This window comes from Marmota marmota, unplaced genomic scaffold (genome assembly GCF_001458135.2).
Source record: "Marmota marmota marmota unplaced genomic scaffold, marMar, whole genome shotgun sequence".
Classification (NCBI taxonomy): domain Eukaryota; kingdom Metazoa; phylum Chordata; class Mammalia; order Rodentia; family Sciuridae; genus Marmota; species Marmota marmota.
Window position 1 is genome coordinate 19,148,794 of NW_026000164.1, and position 19,403 is coordinate 19,168,196.

Here is a 19,403-nt window from a genome sequence, read left to right on the forward strand (position 1 = left end):
CATTATGCAGAAATGTGCAAGCCATGTTATCGAGGAGGTACCCTGCGCTGGAATGGTGATTGATTACATGTTGACATTTCAAAGAGGGAGAAGTTGAGACTGCAGATCGGATTTTGGGCTTGGGCAACAAGGTGGATAGTGATGTCTCTCATAAGACAGTGGAGAACATGAAAACGACATGGACAGTAGGTGGGGGAGCAGGTGACCCATTCAGCCCTGGATGGGTTCCTTTCTGATGCCTGGTGAGCAGTCAGAGCACCAGAGGGCTGTTGGATCCAGAAGTCAGAAGATACAGGTTTAGAAATCATCAGCATGACCATAGAATCCACAGTGAAGCTCACAGTGTAGGCAGAGGAAGGACCCTGAGAAGCAGATAGAAGATGCAGCCAGAGGACAGGGGGCAACAGGAAGCAGAGCTTATCTCAGAGGATGAGGGGAAGCACATTTCACATACACGAGGGTGTGGGGCAACAAAGGCAGACGCTGTCAAGAGATCAAGTAAGAAAGACTGAGAAGCACCCACAGGTGCACCAAGGAAATATTTGACCATTTTGGTAAGGAGCTGGGCTGGTGGGGACAGAAGTCAGGTCACAGTGAATTGAGGAGACCATGGAACCAATGAATTCAGACAGTGTGTCAAAAGTTTGCCTTCAAAGTGGAAGAAGACATGATCCCTAGACCTTCTTCCCAAGGGAAGGAAATTGAGTCCTGAGGGAGGCCCATTTTCAAGAATTTTTATTTACACTAGCGCAGCTGACCACTGTGGCAATGCTCTGGGCAGACACGGTCCAACCACTAGCCCTGGACTAGGCCAGAACTGTAAGGTAAGCCATTTATTTATAATTTTATGTTCTCCTCGTAGGTGTTCCTGGGCCAAGGCCTGCTGAGATGCAAGAAGGTACGCTGACCTCTCTGAGCAATCCACCAACGACATGACCTACAGAGGGACAAATCTGGTCAGACACGGTTCTCACAGTCATTATCTCTCACCTATTGTCATGGCTCATGTAATGGGAGCAGCCAGGGGAGGGGAGAGGAGTCTGGTCACCTTGGAGTCAGGAACAGGCAGCTGGCCCCACAGCTGGCCAGGCAGCTATGCAAGCAGGGAGTCTCTCTGAGAGCAAAATCCAGAAGCCAAAATAAACGGGTCAGGTGGAAAACAGATGACCAGAACGGCAAGCCATGCTGAAGGTTGGTCCCAGGGAGTGAAGGTGAGCCAGGACATAATGGATGGATGCTGGGGGGGCTTTGGATGCTGCAGGAGTCCAGGGGGCCGTGCAGGAACAGGGACCAAAGAACCAGAAAGGAAGTAAAGCTCAGAGGCCCGATGCGATTACGCTGTCCACATGTCCACGTCTCCACCCTGCATGCTTCTGAGGCCCTGCTTTAGTTCTCAGGCCTTCATGATACGAAGTTTCTGACATTCACAACAGTCCCCCAATTTTAACCCCCTCTCCTACCATCATGACCCCGAATTCTGAGGAGACAGCAAAGCTCTGGCCCAGGAGCTGCTAAGGGGGTGCCCACAGGCATTGGTGGTCACCAACCTAAAAAGGTCATAGGAATGGCTCTCCCTGGGGAGGAAACAGGCCTGACCGTTGATTTAGTCCCTGAGTGAATAAGAAAACTACCTAGTGACTTGAAGAGTGGAAACTTGATTTCTAAATTATGATCCTTCCAGGACGTCTAGGTTCTCTAAAGTGCACACTGTGAGGAAACGGAAAGGCTTAACTGTCTTCAGTTTGTGATTAGAGCACAGAAAAGAGAGAGAACACTAGTAAACAGCACGTATTAGCCCAATATTTTTGGTTGGTGTGCAGAAGGCCAACCGAGTTTTCAGCTGAAGATTTTTTTGTTGTTGTTTTTCCATTTCCCTAAAGTCAATAATCTTTACCTGCTAGATATTGCTTAAAGCAGAATTTTCATCTAATTCTCATTTGAGGGGACTGAAAAGGAAAAACTAAATAATAATACCTCATTTGTGTATAATGCTTGTCTTTCACAGAAGACACCCTACCCATTTAGGACTATCTAATTTAGAGTAACAACGCTTTTATAATGTAAATACTAGTAAGGGCTATTATCATTTTATAAATGAGGCATGAAAGAAATCCAGGGAGGTGGGAATGAAATGACTGGTTCAATGTAACTTCCATTTAAGAGGTGTCATTGCTGGTTTATTTTTCACTTTTTATTAACAACGAAGCCACATTTTGGATAAACATGTTTATTAAAGGTGTATCTTGCCCTTACATTTAAAAATGAAAAATCTCTTAGGGAGAAATAACAAGGACCAACATAGTCACGTGACTCCTCGGATCCAGCTGCTCTCATGAATCTAGAGCTAACCAATCAACTCCCGACCAACTCTGCTCATCCTCGGCAGGGATCTCAGCTGGCACCACATGCACCACAAGCCACTCTGGTGCCATCCCCTCTCCGTGGGAGTTATGTCATAATGGTCTTGTTGCCTCGAGTCGACCTGGGAAACGCCATTACCTATACAAATTTAGCACATACGTAAAGGCACTGATACTCTTGTTCTTTCATGAGCTTCAGGTCAGAGAGTTTTTCTGATCTTTTAATGTATTTATTCACGTTTTCATTTCCTCACACTCTCAAGCATTCATGCATTCATTTGACAAACATCTTGGGCCCAAAATGTATTGTTTTAGATATTCTAGATGTTAAGGATAAAAACAGGGAAAAGACAAAATCAAAGACTTCAAGAAACGCACAGCCTAGTAAAGAGCCAGATTAAACACTTGCTGTTCATTGTGGAAGGTGAGGAGATAAGAGATAAGGACCAGAATAGTTTGGGGAGCACAGAGGGGAAATCTGGCTTGATCTGTGTGGGGTGCCCACAGGCATTGGGAGTCACCAACCTAAAAAGGTCATAGGAATGGCTCTCCCTGGGGAGGAAACAGGCCTGACCCTTGATTTAGTTCCTGAGTGAATAAGAAAAGGGAAGGCCTTGGACAGAGGTGGTCTGAGAGCCAAGCACTCCTGGAAGAGGACCTGTGCACTCCGGGTGTGGGGGACAGCATGTGCAATGACATGAGTAAGATCACACTGTGCCTCTGGAGACCTGCAGGAAAGTCGTATGATGGCGGGTGCTTTAGGTATTCGATGACTGGTCCTGTTTGCCATCTCAGGCCTGGAGATGCTCATGAATGACTCTATAAAGGGAAATGTCTTGTCTGCCGTCGTGTAAGTAAAAACACTTTCTATGTGGATCTGTACTCACTATTTAAGGAATATCGCAGAGGGAAAAGCACACAGTCAAGGTTTCTCTGGTCTTCCCAAGTTTTGTATTATCCATATTTCATTACTATTATCCTCCAGGGACTAATAGAAACAGCGGACTTTTTCATCAAATCTAGGTGGTCTCTTAGCCCATTTCCATTATATTTTACTATAAAAATTTTGTATGTAGAAATACTTCAAAATACAAGTGGGTATGGTGGTTCACATGTATAATCCCAGTGATTTTTTTTTTGGGGGGTGCTACGGGTTGAACCCAGGACCTGGGCATGCTAAGCAAGAACTCTACCAACTGAGATATATCCCCAGCCATCCCAGTGATTTGGGAACTGGGGTAGGAGGATTGTAAATTCCAGACCAGCCTGGGCAATTTATGAGACCCTGTCTTAAAATAATACTCAGTGGTAAAGTGCCCCTGGGTTTAAACCCTAATACCTAAACAAACAAACACCCCATAGCATTTTCAATTGCATGGTTGGATGGGGCAGGTTTTTCCTCTTAAACCTTTTTCAGACTGTTCAGGTTGGAGCTGCCCAGCCTCCAAAAGGACAGAACCAGCCTTATAAGTTTTTTATTGGCAACACCAGGAGGAGGTACTTGGAAATGGCCTCTGAAAATTCTACACCAAGTCCCTGTAGTGACAGCTCTTTCCTGGGACTCCATCTTCCCCTCAGAGAAGGCTGGCATGGAGGCCTGTATGAACTGAGGCCAGAAAGAGGGAGAGAGAAGAAATACAAACACAGCAGAATTCACACAGAACTGTCCTTAGACTAATCTACTGCCTCAGTGATCATACTCTGCATTCTCTTGTCACTTGTGAAGAACTTTGACACTGAAATCACACCCTCATTTATACTTGGGAATTTTTCAGCTACTTTAAGAGTTCAAAATAATTCATTGATGTTAGTTCCGAATTCATGGGATCCTCTCTGACATATATCATTTCTTCATTTATCCAGGCTTCACCCATTCAAGAAGCATCTACTGCCTCATCTCTATCTCTTAAAGCCAACCCAATCAGCCTTCTGCTCCTGTTACTCCATTAAACACACAGCTGAGAAGTCTCAGTGACTTCCATGATGTTGATTCCAGTGGTTTGTTTTCAGACCACATCTCACCCCCTCTGTAGCCTCTTAGCACAGATGATTGGTCCCTTCTTATTGACACTTGCTGTCTTCCTTCCTCCTTGTTCTTAGTCTCTTGCTGGGCTCTTTCTGATCTCTGAATGTTGGAAGTCACCTTGGGCTTGCACCTCTGTCATTGCCCATTCAGTCCATTGCTTTAAATACCACACCATGGAGGTTGGGGATATGGCTAAGGGTAGATCTTGCAAAGGGTGCATGAGACCTTGGGTTTCCTTCCTAGCACCACAAAAATAATAGACAAATACCATCTCTGTCTCCCTGGCCTGTCTTCTGAAGAGGGCTTCTTTCCCCAGGGGTGCTCAAGTTTGGGCTGGGCCCTGAAGGAGGAGAGATGAGTTGGCCAAGAGGAGAAAATATATTCCCCCCCACACACCAAGGAGAAGAAGATGAGGAAAGAGGGCTGGGTTGTGGCTCAGTGGTAAAGCACTTGCCTTGTATGTGTGAGGCACTGGGTTCAATCCTCAGTGCCACATAAAAATAAATAAATAAAGGTATTATGTCCATCTACAACTAAAAAAATTTTTTTTAAAAAAAGGCTCAGTTGGTAGAGTGCTTGCCACACCTGTGCAAGGCCCTGGGCTCAATCCCCAGCACTGCAAAATAAGTAAGTAAATAAATAAATGGGCTCAAAGGTGTGAAAAGAGAAAATGTTCAGAGAATAGGAAGCGGTCTGGTGCAGGTTGGAGATGATTGGTAAGTAGGTTCTAGGTAGGTTTCATGAACTTTGATGAACAGCTAAGGAATATGGACTTTACACAGAAGACGAGAAGTAATTCTTAGAGGTCCTTAAAGAAGGGAGAGACATAAGTATTTATGTTTCAAAAATAAAAATATGAATTTTGGCAGCAAGATGGAGGCTGAACTAGATTAAGGAGAGAACGTGGCCAGGAAGGTCAATTACCAACCACTGCAACAGTCTATAAGGAAGGGATTAAGGTCTCTATGGCAACAGTGGAATGAAAAGTAGTGAATAGCCGGGTGAGGGGCACACAGCCATAATCCCAGCTACTTCGGAGGCCAAGGCAGGAGGATTGCAAGTTTGAACCAGCCAGGACAGCATATCAAGACCCTGTCTCCAAATTTTCGGGACAGGGATTGAACTCAGGGCACTTAACCACTGAGCCACATCCCCAGTCTTATTTTGTATTTTATTTAGAGAAAGGGTCTCACTGAGTTGCTTAGCGCCTTGCTTTTGCTGAGACTAGCTTTGAACTCATGATCCTCCTGCCCCAGCTTCCCAAGCTGCTAGGATTACAGGTGTGTGCCACAGCTCCTGGCTTCAAAAAAAAAAAAAAAAAAAAAAATTATAAAGGGGTGGAGGGTGGAGAAAGAACTAGTGATGTAGCTAAGTGGGAAAACAGCCCAGGGTTCAATACCATGTACCGAAAAAAGAAAAGAAAAATGTAGTGTCAAAATCAGGGGGGATTTAGAAACAGCATCAAATACACCATGATTGATTAGGTGTAAGTCTGGCAGTACAGGAGACAGGCCAAGGTTAAAGTTTAGTTACATTCAACACAGGGAGACCAGGTGTGGAGGGGATGATTAGTAGCATTTTAAGTTTGAAACAATTGCAGGGTGTCCAGTATGAATGAATGACAGGTCTGCAGATGAGGAGAGAGGTTGGACTGAATGCACAGATTCAGATAAGCCTTCATAATGGATAGGATGTCCTGGGGAAGACAAACCACGAGCCCAGAATGAAAGCATGCAGGCAGCTGTCAGGAGAGAAGAAACAGAGGTTGGGGTAGGACTAGAAACGAACCTGCAGAGAGGTGGCACAGGAGTGGGACAGAGTAAGGTCTGTCAATAGAGGGAGAAGCCACCTTCTGAGAGGTAATGATGGGCCAGGATGAAAGGACAAGGAGGTGCTGTAATTTAGAAGATGAGACAAACAGTGTCTAGAGAGTTAGAAGCTGGTCTGCAAGGGACCTAGCTAAGCCCCTTTTTTGAAGTGTGGCTGGGAGCAGTCCAGGTAGTGGTGGAAGAAGGTGGAGCAGGGCCAGGTGTAGGGATGGGAGTTTTAAGTACAGCAGGTGGCCGGTCATCCAGCTTCTGTCCACAAGACAACCTCTGAGTGTTTGCACAGCCAAGCATTCTATTTGGTTCAGCCTATATTCATTGAGCACCTGCTGTGTCCAAAGTAGCAGACCAGCATTGCAACGCTCAAAAAGACATCCCAGGTGCAGTCATGTTTTGGCTTTTCATTTATCAGCCTAAACTTGCCTTCTTCTGACCACAGCTCTCTGTCCTCTGGAGCTGTACCTGATGCAACAAGAGTTTCTTCCATACAGCAGTCCTTCTGCTAACTGAAGATTCCTCTCCCCTGCCCCCTTGGGGATTTCCCACTTGTTTCAGTTTTACAAAATAATCTGGTCTTTACACACGTGTATGTTTGTTGGTAGGTAGGTATTTTATTATCAGCTGGCTATTTCCCTCCAAGTATCCATAGCTAATCTCTTTTAAAGTGTTGCACTCACCTAGGCATGGTGATAAACACCTGTAATCCCAGTGACTTGGGAGGCTGAGGCAGGAGGATCTCAAATTCAAAGCCAACCTCAGCATTTAGCAAGGCCCCAAACAACTTAGTGATATCCTGTCTCTAAATAAAATATAGAAAAGGGCTGAGAGTGTGACTCAGTGGTTAAGCACCCCTGGGTTCAATCTCTGGTACAAAAAAAAAAAATGTTGAATTCAAAGTTAATTGCAATTGTCTTCATCTAGTAAAGCAGTGTACAAACCAGTAGGAGCATCCTTTCCCTTGTTCAGGACACGGTCCCTGTGGTCCCACCACCTGAGATTGTAGATTGTATATGCGTCCTGAGGCCATACTGCTGCCTCCAGGTGCTTCACAATCAATATCCTGACATCTTTTGGACTGGAAAGTTTTACAAACTAGGTCTCACCAAATCTTACACTTTTAAAAGTCAATTGCAGGATTTAACATTTTTCCCTCACTAAATATTATGTTTTTACATTGATTTTTATTGCCAAGTAGTAAAAACAACAAGGGTTAACCAGGTGTGGTGGCACACGCCTGTAATCCTAGCAGCTCAGGAGGCTGAGGCAGTAGAATCATGAGTTCAAAGCCAGCCTCAGCAACAGCAAGGTGCTAAGCAACTCAGTGAGACCCTGTCTCTAAGTAAATACAAAATAGGGCTGGGGATGTGCCCCTGAGTTCAATAACTGGTACCCCCCTGCACCCTTCCACCTCCACCCCACCCCCTGCAAAAAAAGAGCAAGGGCTTAGGAGTCAGGCATTCTACATTCAAATTTTGCTTTTGTTAGGTAGCCCACTGACTTTGAATGTGTCATGTGATCTCTCTGAGTCTCAGTGAGCTTAATACTGAGAAGAGAGCTAAGCCTGTCCACATTGCAAAGTGGTTCTGAGGCTGAAACAAGCAGGGTAGAATATCTACTGAGTGCTCAGTATATTTTGGTTTTCTTGCTTTCCTTGGATTCTCTCAGCTTTGTGTTCTTAGTAGATGTATGCCTTTCGAGTTGCTACTCAAGATTAAAAAAAACTTTCTTTTAATAAAAAGAAAAGCCAGGCACAGTAGCACATGCCTATAATCCCAGTGACCCTGGAGACTGAGGCAGGAGGATAGTAAGTTCAAAGCCAGCCTCAGCAACTTAGCTAGATCCTAAGCAACTTAGCAAGACCCTGTCTTAAAAATAAAAAATAAAAAGGGCTGGGGATGTGGCTCAGTGGATAAATGCCCCTGGGTTCAATGCTTGTTAAAATGAATAAATTAATAAAATAAAATAAAAATAAAATGTTGACTATAATAGGAGCCAAGGACCAAAAGAAAATACTTTGGCATGACGGTTAAGCAAATGGGTTCTGCACCCAGATTTTCTGTTATTGGATCCCAGCTGCTCTACTTACTAGCTATGTACTCACAAATGAATTTATAAACCACTCTGAGCCTTGGTCTACTCATCTGTAAAATGAGGATATCAGTACTTCTCAGATGTTAGGGAAGATTAACAAAGGTAATGATGGAAAGCACTTCTGCCCAGAACCTTGAATCCAATAAGTATCAGTGAGTGGTATTATTATTATTATTACCACTTAGAAACCTCCAGGTAAACTAAGTCCTATGAATCCACTTTTGTATATAATCATTTCATCTACTAAATATATTGTATAATATTGTCTACCAGGATCCCTAGAAAATCTCTACAATGTCAGGTACTACAAATATGCCTCTACTCTTTGGACATAGGAACCTTATCTACAAAACAAAACACAACCAAAAAACCAAACAAACCAGGTTTAAGATTTTGGGCAAATCACTTAACATCTCTGACCTGTGGCTTCTGCATAATGGGAATAATAATGATGCCTATTCTGGAGGTCTGGAATGGGGACCTCATGACTTGAATATGGAGATAAGGAAATGAGGGTAATTTGCAGGTATTTAACTTAAGTGAACCCATGCTGGCGCTTACTTATACGGGTTTTCTTTTCCCAAGCAACCTAAACTTATCAGTGAATAGGTTCTAAACGAATTCACTTTTCCCCTTTTAAAAACTGGCATAATTGCCTAACCTCAGGCATATGGTACTTCTTTCTTCAGTGATTCTTCACAATGTGTCTATGATCATATCTGGAAGTATTTTTTGTATCCCTAGATGTAGTTTATATGGATCTGAAGATTTGAATTCATTTAAATTTGAATCTTATCTAAATTTAAATTTTATTTAAATTTACATTGCCGTCATTCACCTTGGGATCCCATTTCATCTTAAATTTTTCTTCTCTCTCTCTTTCTTTCCTCCTTATCATTTTTCTTTTTGCAGTACTGGGGATTAGGCAAGTGCTGTACCACTGAGTTATACCCTCAGTCCCTTAAACTTTTTCTTTATCCTGACCGGAAGAATATGTATGTCTGCTGAGATAGATTTAGAATATACATAAGTCATGAAGAAGAAAATAAAATCAATTTGAGTTCACTACCAAGATATAACCACTGTTGCTGGGTGCAGTGGCAAACACCTGTAATCTCAGTGGCTGGGGAGGCTGAGGCAGGAGGATTACAAGTTCAAAGCCAGCCTCAGCAAAAATGAGGTGCTAAGCAACTTAGTGAGACCCTGTCTCTAAATAAAATACAAAATAGGGGTGGGGATATGGCTCACTGGTCAAGTGCCCCTGAGTTCAATCTCCAGTAGCCCCTCCCACCAAACCCAAAAAAGATATAACCACTGTTAATATTTTACTAGTCTTTTTTTCCTGAGAAAATATATTTAAAATAAATGACCAACATTTTCTGATGCCATGACATCTTCCCAAACCCACTTTTTGTTGTATACATACATTCCATCATAGGAATATACCAATATGTGCAATAATTCTTTTTGACACTTAGATGTCCAAATGCTCAATGTTATAAAGAATGCTGTACTAGCCAGGCTAATCCCAGGAATTTGAAAGGCCAAAGCAGGAAGATTGTCAGTTCAAGGTCAGCCTCAGCAATTTAGTGAGATTCTGTCTCAAAAATTTAAAAGTAAATAAATAAAATAAAAAGGTCTGAGGATGTAGTTCAGTGGTAGAATGCCCAGTTCTGCAAAAATAATATAATATAATATAATATAATATAATATAATATAATATAATATAATAAATATTAAAAGACTGGTATGCAGCTCAGAAGAGAGCCCTTGCATTGTAGGTGTGAGACTCTGGATTCCATCCTCAGTACCACCAAAAAAAAAAATGACACTAAATGTTCTTCTACATTAAATTTTGTGAGCATTTCCAATCATTTTCTTTGAATAACGACTTAAAAATGAAATTACTGTGTTAAATGGTTTGTATATTTTAATTTTTTAAAAAGTATGTTCTTATTTCCCTGTTTAAATTTTTTTTTAATTGTCAATGGATCTTTTATTTTATTTATTTATTTATATCTGGTGCTGAGGCTTGAACTCAGGGGCCTCACAAATGCCAGGCAAGCAGCAAGCACTCTACCACCAAGCCACAACTCCAGCCCTATTTTAAGGTTTTTTAACATTCAATGACAAATTGCTCTGCGGAATGCTTATATCAGTTCAGGCTTCCAATATAATAGGAGTGCAATTATTTCCCTGAATCTTTATCCATGCAAGAAAGCATCTTATAAATGTTTTTGACCATTTGCAAGGCTCAAAGGCATCTGGCTGGTTTTTTGTTTGTTTGTTTGGGGCAGTGCTGGAGAACCCAGGGCCTCACACATGCTAATCACATGCTCTACCTCTGAGTCTCACCCCCAGTCCAGGCTTTTACTTTAATTTGCATTTTCTTTAATTACCTGTGAGACTGAATCTTTTTAATCTTCGATGACTATTTGAATTCCTTTTTTCTTTTTGTCCTTTCATGTTCTTATTTATTCTTTTTTTTTTGGGGGGGGGGGGGGGGGCTCTGGAAATTGAACACACAGGGAATCTACTGTGGAGCTACATGCAGGTTCCTTTTTATTTTTTTAATTTTGAGGCAGCAACTCACAAAATTGCCCAAGTTGACCTCCAAATTGAAATCTAAATCCTCTTGCCTCAGCCTCCCAGTTGCTAGGATTGTAGGTGTGGCCCACAACCAGGCCTGGCCTCTTTACTCATTCTTTTGAGATGTTGTGTTTTTCTTATAATTGTGTAAGATTCCTTTCTATGTTAAGGACACTACCCTTTGTTATAGCTCTATCTAAAGTCCTAGACATGTCATTTGCCTTTTAATTTTGTTTGTGATGCTGTTTTATCTCCATAAATTTAAAAGTTCTAAGTAATCAGATATATCAACATTTTTCTTTTAGAAATCATCAAGCTTTATGTTTTTGTTCTTGAAGGCCTTTTACCACCTGCGGATCAAGCAATGCCTGTGGCATTTTCCTCTTTTCAACGAATGTCACTTTTCTTATGTGGGTCATTTTCCACAATGAACCCCTTAATTCATCTGAAACGTATTCCATTCCTTCTTAACTGTTGTTTGTTCCATCCTATTGAACCAGAGAGGATGGTTCCATTTCAAGAAATAGAAACCTAAGCTTAAAGTGTCTTAACCAACAAAATAGAATTTTCTGGGTCCTGGAAGTGAAAAGTTCAAAGACTTCAGGTCTGTTTGGTCAGGTACCTCACACAATGTGGACAGGACCTGACAGTTCTCACTTCATTTCTTTGCTTTAGCCACTGGTGACAGCTCCAATCTCAACAGACTCTCCTCTTGTGGTCCCTTGATGGTGCCAAGAATTTTCAGGGTTACTTGTTTGTGCATTAACTTCCGGAAGGAAGCATCTTTGGTCTAGCATTCCCAGCAAAAGTCCTGACATTCTCTTTGATGAAACTGACTTAGGTCTCATGCCCATACTTGAGTAAGTCATTAAGTCTGAAGGGATGTTATTCACTGCTTGGCTTAACCTGGCCACGTGCCCTGTCCCCTGGAGATGAAGGTAGTGCTGGAGAACCCAGCTTTCCCAGAACTTTTCGGGGAAGGAGCAGTTGGAAAGGTGGAAAGCAAGTAAGATGGCAACTAACGTTCTATTTTAAAGGATCAATATCATTGTTTTTTCATGGAAAATGACAGATGCCCTGTCATTCAAAAGCTGGTTTGTCTTACCTCTATTCATACTCATAGACACTAGAGCTCAGATCATGAAAAGATATGGACCCTTTCCTTTATGTTCAAGATATATATGGACCACCTGGACACATTGCAGTTTCTAGAGGTCTGATCAGATGTGGTTGGAACAATTTCCTCCATGGTTAACTGATCTATAGGTTCTCTGAATTCCTTCTTTAACATGGACTTCAAAGATGTGATGCAAATAGACAACAGCCTCAACTCTCCCCTGAATTTATTCTGGCCAAGTCTCTGTCTTCTGGTTACCTGGTTCTTTAGTTATTTGGACCATTCCTTGTCCTATTTATTTGCCCAAGTTTCAATCACTTTGCAATATCTTCCCCTGTTTTGTGTTCCCCGACCTCTAAATACCTACTCAGAGGAGGCTTCCCTTGGGTCAGTAGAAGCTGAGGGAGTTGGACACCAGGACATCAGGGTTTAAAGTCAATCACCTAATTGGTTCAGAAGAGGCAGGACACAGTGGTACCATGTGCCAGGCACAGTTCAAAACATCCGGCCCAGGGGAAGCCATTGTCCATCTAACCCCATCTTGAATATCTCTATAATTGTTTATCCTTTTCTGTATCTTAACTCCCTTGGCCTTTTCAACATACATTCCCTATCTCCATCCAGACCCCCTGTGACAAGTTCAGTGACTTGGCTTCTAAGGGATGGCAGTGGTGTCCTTGTCTTTAGAAGGTTTTGAATCCCATTGGCCTTTCTGGGTCCTAGTATTTGCCACTCTTATTCTTCACTAGTGCTCATCCAATCCTGCATCCTTTGTGGAATAACACACTTCTGAATGTGGCATCCAAACTTCTTTCTGATGCTTTCCTATCTTTCAGTGACCACTAACAGCACTACCACTTTCAGGACACAAAGTGGACCCCTTATCTGTTGAGCGCAATTAATACTGTTAGAGCTAAAATAATAAAATTCCAAATTTCCTGTATTCTAAAATCAACTTATGGTAGGATGTACCACGCTTTAATGACTGCCTCAAGATCTTCCAAAACACATTACCACATTACAGGTGCCTATTGAAGATACATTCTGATTTTTAGAAATATTAAAAATGTGGGAATAAAGAACCTGTACCTTGGGCTGGGATTGTGGCTCAGCGGTAGAGTGCTCGCCTAGTATGGGCGGGACCCGGGTTCGATCCTTAGCACCACATAAAAATAAAATGCATTGTGTTGTGTCCATCTACACCAAAAAATAAATATTAAAAAAAAAGAATCTGTACCTTAGAATCTAGGGAAGGCTACAGTTGAACTGTTCTGTTTGTTTAATTAACTATTCACATCAGTCAGTCTGCCCCATTCAATAGCCCTACCCCTCATTCTTTATTATTCTTTATTATAAATGTAAGCAAAAATAAACATGGAGACCAATCTTTGTCTTCAGTACTATTCCCAGACTCCAGCTGCCTCTGGACATGAACCCCTCAAGCATTATTCTCATGGGCCCTTCTTACAAAGTAGTTCCCCCTTATCTGAGGTTTTGCTTTCTGCAGTTTCAGTTACCTTTAGTGAACCATAGTCTGAAAATATTACATGGAAAATTCCAGAAATAAACAATTCACTAGTTTTAAATCACTTTTCTTACAATATATTGTCATAATTTTTCTAGTTTAGTTATTGTTGTAATTTCCTACTGTGTCTTAAATTGTAAATTAAACATTATCATAGGTATGTTGTGTATAGGAAAAAAACATAGTTTATATGGATTTGATATTCTTTGTGGTTTTGGGCATCCACTGAGGGCCTTGAACATAACCTTCCTGCAGATAAGGGCAGGACTACTGTACATCCTTCCTCCAGTCTTTCCTGCGTGACCTTTATAAATATGAGCTAATGCTGAGCATGGTGGTGCATGCCTGTAATCCTAGCAAATTAGAGGCTGAGGCCGGAGAATCACAAGTTCCAGGCCAGCCTCAGCAATTTAGGAAGACCCTGTCTCAAAACAAAAAGGGCTGGAGATATAGCTCAGCCCAGTACCACAAACAAAACAAAATACTCCCACCCCCCAAACCCACAGGTTTATCAGATCACTTCTTCAGCAAGCATTCTAATGTTTTCTTTTCTTCCTTGAAATCACTGATTTTACAAAAACATATATTGCAAGTCATCTTTCTTGAGCTTTATTCCCTATTTCCTGCCCAGACAGGCTCATGTACATATGATGTCTTTGTCTTCACATGAGGTTAGTGAATGCAGTTGCCTTCTCTGGCTATTACAATTTCAAGGGTGCTGTGGTCACTTACTTCAAGTTGACTGTCACTTCTACTTTGCTAACACATTCTTCTTAGCTGGTTATAATCAGGCATAGAATAGTATTTCTTCAATAAGCAATTAGTTTAAATTTAAATAGTGCCAACTTTATTTGATGCTCGCTTTTCCACAGAACAATATTGTCAGTTGATGATGTCAGATCAATTGAACTTCTCCACTACACTCCTATGCCAATAATTTTGTCATCTTTACTTGGAAAGCATTATTGAATGCTGCCATAACGGGATCACAAGGCATGCTAGAACTAGTTGACAGCACATGGCCAGTGGAGAAAGGGTGTGAGTCAAGACCAGGGTAGGGGTAGTCCCAGGGCCAGGCTGTGAATACAGGAGCTGTCCTGGATTAGGGAAGCTAGGCTGTGCAAGATCTGGTGTCCCATACCAAAGTAAAACATTCAGAAAGCTATTAATACCAAGCAGTCCAGACTTATTCCAGCAGCAGGTTATCCATGAAGGGTAAGGGACCTGTGTCCCATGGTCTAAGATGATCACAGCAAGAGTGGGTAATAGAATATAGCCCCCTGGAGAAGAGGACTGGTCAGAGTTGAGCTAAACAAGACATCAAAATCATGGTAAAAGTAAGTTAGGGACCAGGACAGGGCCCCACATCTCAGAACTGAGATCTAGATGCAAGGCACAATGGCCAGAAAGGAGTGTGACATATTGGAGGCCAAAAATTGGGCAAACATAGTAGGAGGGACCTACAGGTGTCCAAGGCTCACAGCTGACCTGACTGGAAGGAAGCAAGGTGGTAGGGGCTCTTATCCTTGATGCACTTTCTTCCAGTTAGAACTGGCCTCTCAGTGTTGGCAGGCTGGGGAGTCAGACCTGTAGGTGGAGCTTCTTAAAACAATCCAGCTGCTGGTTGCTAGGGAAGTCAACTGGCCTGGTGCCTCATTACATATTCCTGGGACAATGTTACTTCTGCTTTTATTTTCACCCAAATGTTCTCTACCAGGTGTCAAATCTCAGGTTTGTGGGTTTCCATATGTATCCATGACTTCATTACTGACAAGGTCACGCTCCCCCCACCTCCTACTGTGTTTTCTGGGTGAACAAGTGATATATCCTCATATTGCTGTAATACAACAATGGCTAGGAGTTATTGACTGCTGATCACGTCCCAGGTACCATGCTAGCTAATTTACATGTTACCTTATTTAATTCCCACAACCTCCTTTAGAGTAGTTATTGTTACCTCTATTTTTAAAAAGAGGAAACTGAAGCTTATATGGTTTATATAATCAACCCAAGTTCACACAGCTGAGATGCAGAAGAGCTCAGATTTAAACTTAGCCTTTTCTGACTGCCTATCCACTGCTTCAAATGTCTACATTTATACAGTGACATGCCCAAACCATTTTCACTAAACTTATAAGTCACTAGGTTTTTTTTGTCTACCTACCTACCTACCTACCTCTTAGGGATCTAACCTCTTTGACTCCATATTACCATGGATTGCCCTATGCAAGAAGTAGATCATTAATACATACTTACTGAATGAATGAATATAGTTCGAAATGTGATTAACTGCACCACTCAGTTCTCTCTTGATTTGGGTATTTATAAAGCCAACTAGTAAGAATTCTTCATTTTGCTCTATATGAAATCATCTTAAGAATGGGAACACATTCTGAGAAATGTGTCCTTAGGTAATTTTGTCATTTTGCAAACTTCTAGCGTGTACTTATACAAACCTACATGATATAGCCTACTATCCACCTAGGTTATATGGTGTATGTGTGTGTGTATGTAGATATGCAAGTGTACACGTGCATACGCACAACACATATATAAGATAGCCTATTGCTTCTAAGCCATGATAGAAGAAAAAAAGACTAAATCAAATATGAGAAAAAGACGTATGAAACCGATGCTGGTGTAACAGCAGACTCTTTTACTGTACTTTTTTAAAAATAAGAAATATACTCAAAAATAGTAGTATAGTATAATAGATACATAAACTGGTAATGTAGTTGTTTATCATTACCAAGTATTGATACTCTATAAAATTGCACGTGCTGTACTTGTATCCAACTGGCAGGACAAGGGTTTGTTTACACTAATGTCCATGAGTCATATGTTGTACTACGGTGTTCTGATGGCTGCAACGTCACCAGGCAACAGGAACTTTTCAGCTCTATTATTATAATCTGATAGGACCACCATTGTGTATGCAGTCTGTTGTTGACCAAAATGCCGTTTTGTGGTGCAAGGCTGTACTACAACCATGAACATGTCCACTGCCAGGAAGAGAAAGCAAAGCATTCAATGAATAGAACTGAAGAGACACACTTTATTACCAAATTAAGTCAGATGTAGGCAAATGTGTTTATATGTTCAAGTAAATTTGAGAGTTTAAAATAAAGATAGATATATACATATATACACACACAACACATTATTTTCTTTATAAGTCCAAATCTGAATATTGTTCTCATCATATCATCTTCATGTGTGTCTAAACCAGAGGTTGCTAATATACTGCCCACAGTCCAAATCCAGCTCATGCCTTGTTTTATGTGGCCTGTGAGCTAAGGATTGTTTTCACATTTTTAAAACAGTTGGGGGTAAAAAAATCAAGAAAAGAACTATACTTCATATCATGGGGAAATTATGTGAAATAAACACTACAGTGTACATGAATAAAGTTTTATTGAAACAACTGGCTTGCTCATTTACCTATCACTATGGCTATTTTCTCATTATAGTGGCAGAATGGAGTAATTGAGAAAGACTGCATGGCCAGGAAAGCCTAAAATACTTCCTGTCTGGCTCTTTATAGAAAAAGTTTGCTGTCTTCTGGTCTAACTAAATAACACAGGATGTCACAGCATTTTTAGTATCGCTTAAAGTACATGTATTATTTTAGTTTCTAAAATTTCTACTTCAAGGACACTTTGTTGTACATTTCCATGTTCTCCCAACCAAGGCAACTTTTTCTCTGTGATATTCTCTACGGCTTCTGCTGATAGCAGCCAACACCTTTATGCAGAGTCAATAACAAACTGAGAAGCTGGTGGCTTCTATAAGAGGTTCTTATAGAATATAGGGCACGGAAATGGATTCCCCAGATTCCATCAACTGATTCAGGGTGATGTGATGGGATCAGATAGACGAGGGAAAGCAAATTGCTGTTTTTGTCATCACCCAGGACCTAAATAAAGATTAAAAAAATGACTCAGATTGACCAGGCACAGGTACCACCTATCAAAATATTTCTGGAAGGCAACAACATGGTACTGTGAACGCCCTATCCCGTGCCAGCTTGAGAGCAAACAAAGGGTGCAGGACTCCCTACTGCCTAAGATCAAGTTTAGTTTGTGGTAAACTTCAAGGGAATCTGTTTTATTTGTTTATTTTTTAATTTTTAATTTTTGGAGATCCAAACATAAACTCTTTTGTCTTTCTGTATGTCTGCCTTTCTCTCTGTGCATATATTTCTTTCCAAAATTTAACAAAAATTTACTGATCATTTATCATGTGTGATGTACAGGGCAAGGCTCTGGGATACAAAAATATATAAAATAAGCTCCGAAAGCTTAAAATTTATAACAGAAACGAGTTGTGATGCTTCTTCTTGACCTTCATCAGTGAATAACACTCTTGGCTTCTGTGGCCTTGTGTTCTCCTAGTTTTATTTCTTGGGTTTCTGGGGTCTCCAGTGCCAGATCTTTCTTTTCTATTCAATCTCTACATGTTCAGGGCTTAGTCCTGGTGCCACTTTTCTTTTGATTCTATCTGCCCTCCCTAGGCAATCTGCTCCCAAATTCATCTCTCCAGCAATTCTTCTGAGCTCCAGAACCATATCTACAAGTCTACAGTGGACATCTCCACTTAGACAGAACTTCTGATTTTCCCCTGCAATTCTATGACTGACCCAGGACTCCCCATCTTGCCGGCAGACACTTCTGCTTATGTGTCCCATCATGGAAGAATTCTTAAGCCCACCATAACAGTAACTCCTTCCCCCTACCACCATCCCTACACAGTCATTGAGTTCTTGAAAACAGCTGTTTGACTCTAATCATTTGTTCCTGTGCACATCACTGCCTTTACCTGAGTAACCATCATCTCTCACACAATCCACTAGAGTGCCCTTTCAACCAGTCTTTCTACAAATGCTCCTGCCCTATTGTATTTGATCTTCCCACAGTTAATGTGTTTCTGTAAAACTTCTTTCAAAAAGATACAGTGTTAGTCAAGTATGTGTGTTGTTTTTAACTTTTTTTCTTGGTAATGTATTGTGAAGATCTTTTCACATCAATATAGCTAGAATTGCCTCACAAATTTTAATAACTGCCTACCTTTCACTTGTATAGCTCTATTATCATTTATTTAACTGCTTCTCTATTGATGGCTGTTTTCAGTTTTTAATGATTATAAAGAATGCTTTACTGAAGGTTCTAGAAGAGTCATCCTTCAAAATATGTGTGAGCCTATTTATTGGATAAATATATAAAAGTAGAATTGCTAAGTCCAAGGCGTTGCATTTAAAACTGTGATAAATATTGCTAAATTGCCCTCCACGGAGGTTGTACCAACTTTTCCTCCACCAAATATATAAGAATGTGCCTGCCTCTCAGGCTGGCCAGCCAAGTATGTTATTAAATGCTAGGATTTTTGTCAACCTAATATATAAATAATATGTTTCAATGCAGTTGTAAGTGCATATCTATAGGTATGAGAAAAGGTAAGTGTTTTTACATATTTTTAAGATCCTTTTGTACTTCTTGAACTGAAATCTGTTTATCACACCGTTGGCCCAATTTTCCAGAGTTTTTTATATTTTTCTTATTGGTTGATGGGAATGCTTTGTTCTAATCTAATTTCCAGTTCCCATCAGATATCCAGGTGTTTTTAAAAAGTTACAATTTTGTCCATTTTTAATTCTAATAATAAGTAATTATCAAGGGGGTAAACTCCATGATGAGAGGCCCAAACATAGAGCTTATGAATCCATTTGTGCAAGTACTGACTTCCTGAAATAGCTTGACAAGACCACAGTGTGCGTCTGTCCACTCTACTTCATGTCGTTCTCCTAACAGCTCATGGAGACATGTACTATTATTAACCATAAAGTGAAGTTCAGAGAACGAGAATGTCCAGG

At 41.0% G+C, this 19,403-nt stretch overlaps 1 protein-coding gene and 1 long non-coding RNA gene across 5 annotated transcripts in view; one reads left to right on the forward strand and one right to left on the reverse strand.

Annotated features, from left to right (window-relative positions):
• LOC107149048 overlaps nucleotides 1–3,573 on the forward strand; it is a 69,547-nt gene extending 65,974 nt beyond the window's left edge. For 2 of the 4 annotated variants that reach the window (XR_001504335.2, XR_007341881.1), the window contains one exon: nucleotides 863–3,573. This is a non-coding gene — a long non-coding RNA (uncharacterized LOC107149048). The remainder of the gene's footprint in view (nucleotides 1–862) is intronic. The other 2 variants (XR_007341882.1, XR_007341883.1) reach the window with 2 other exon arrangements.
• The window catches only part of Mkln1 (muskelin 1), a 329,639-nt gene that overhangs the window by 304,868 nt on the left and 5,368 nt on the right, over nucleotides 1–19,403 (reverse strand). The gene's annotated exons all lie outside the window — the stretch shown is intronic.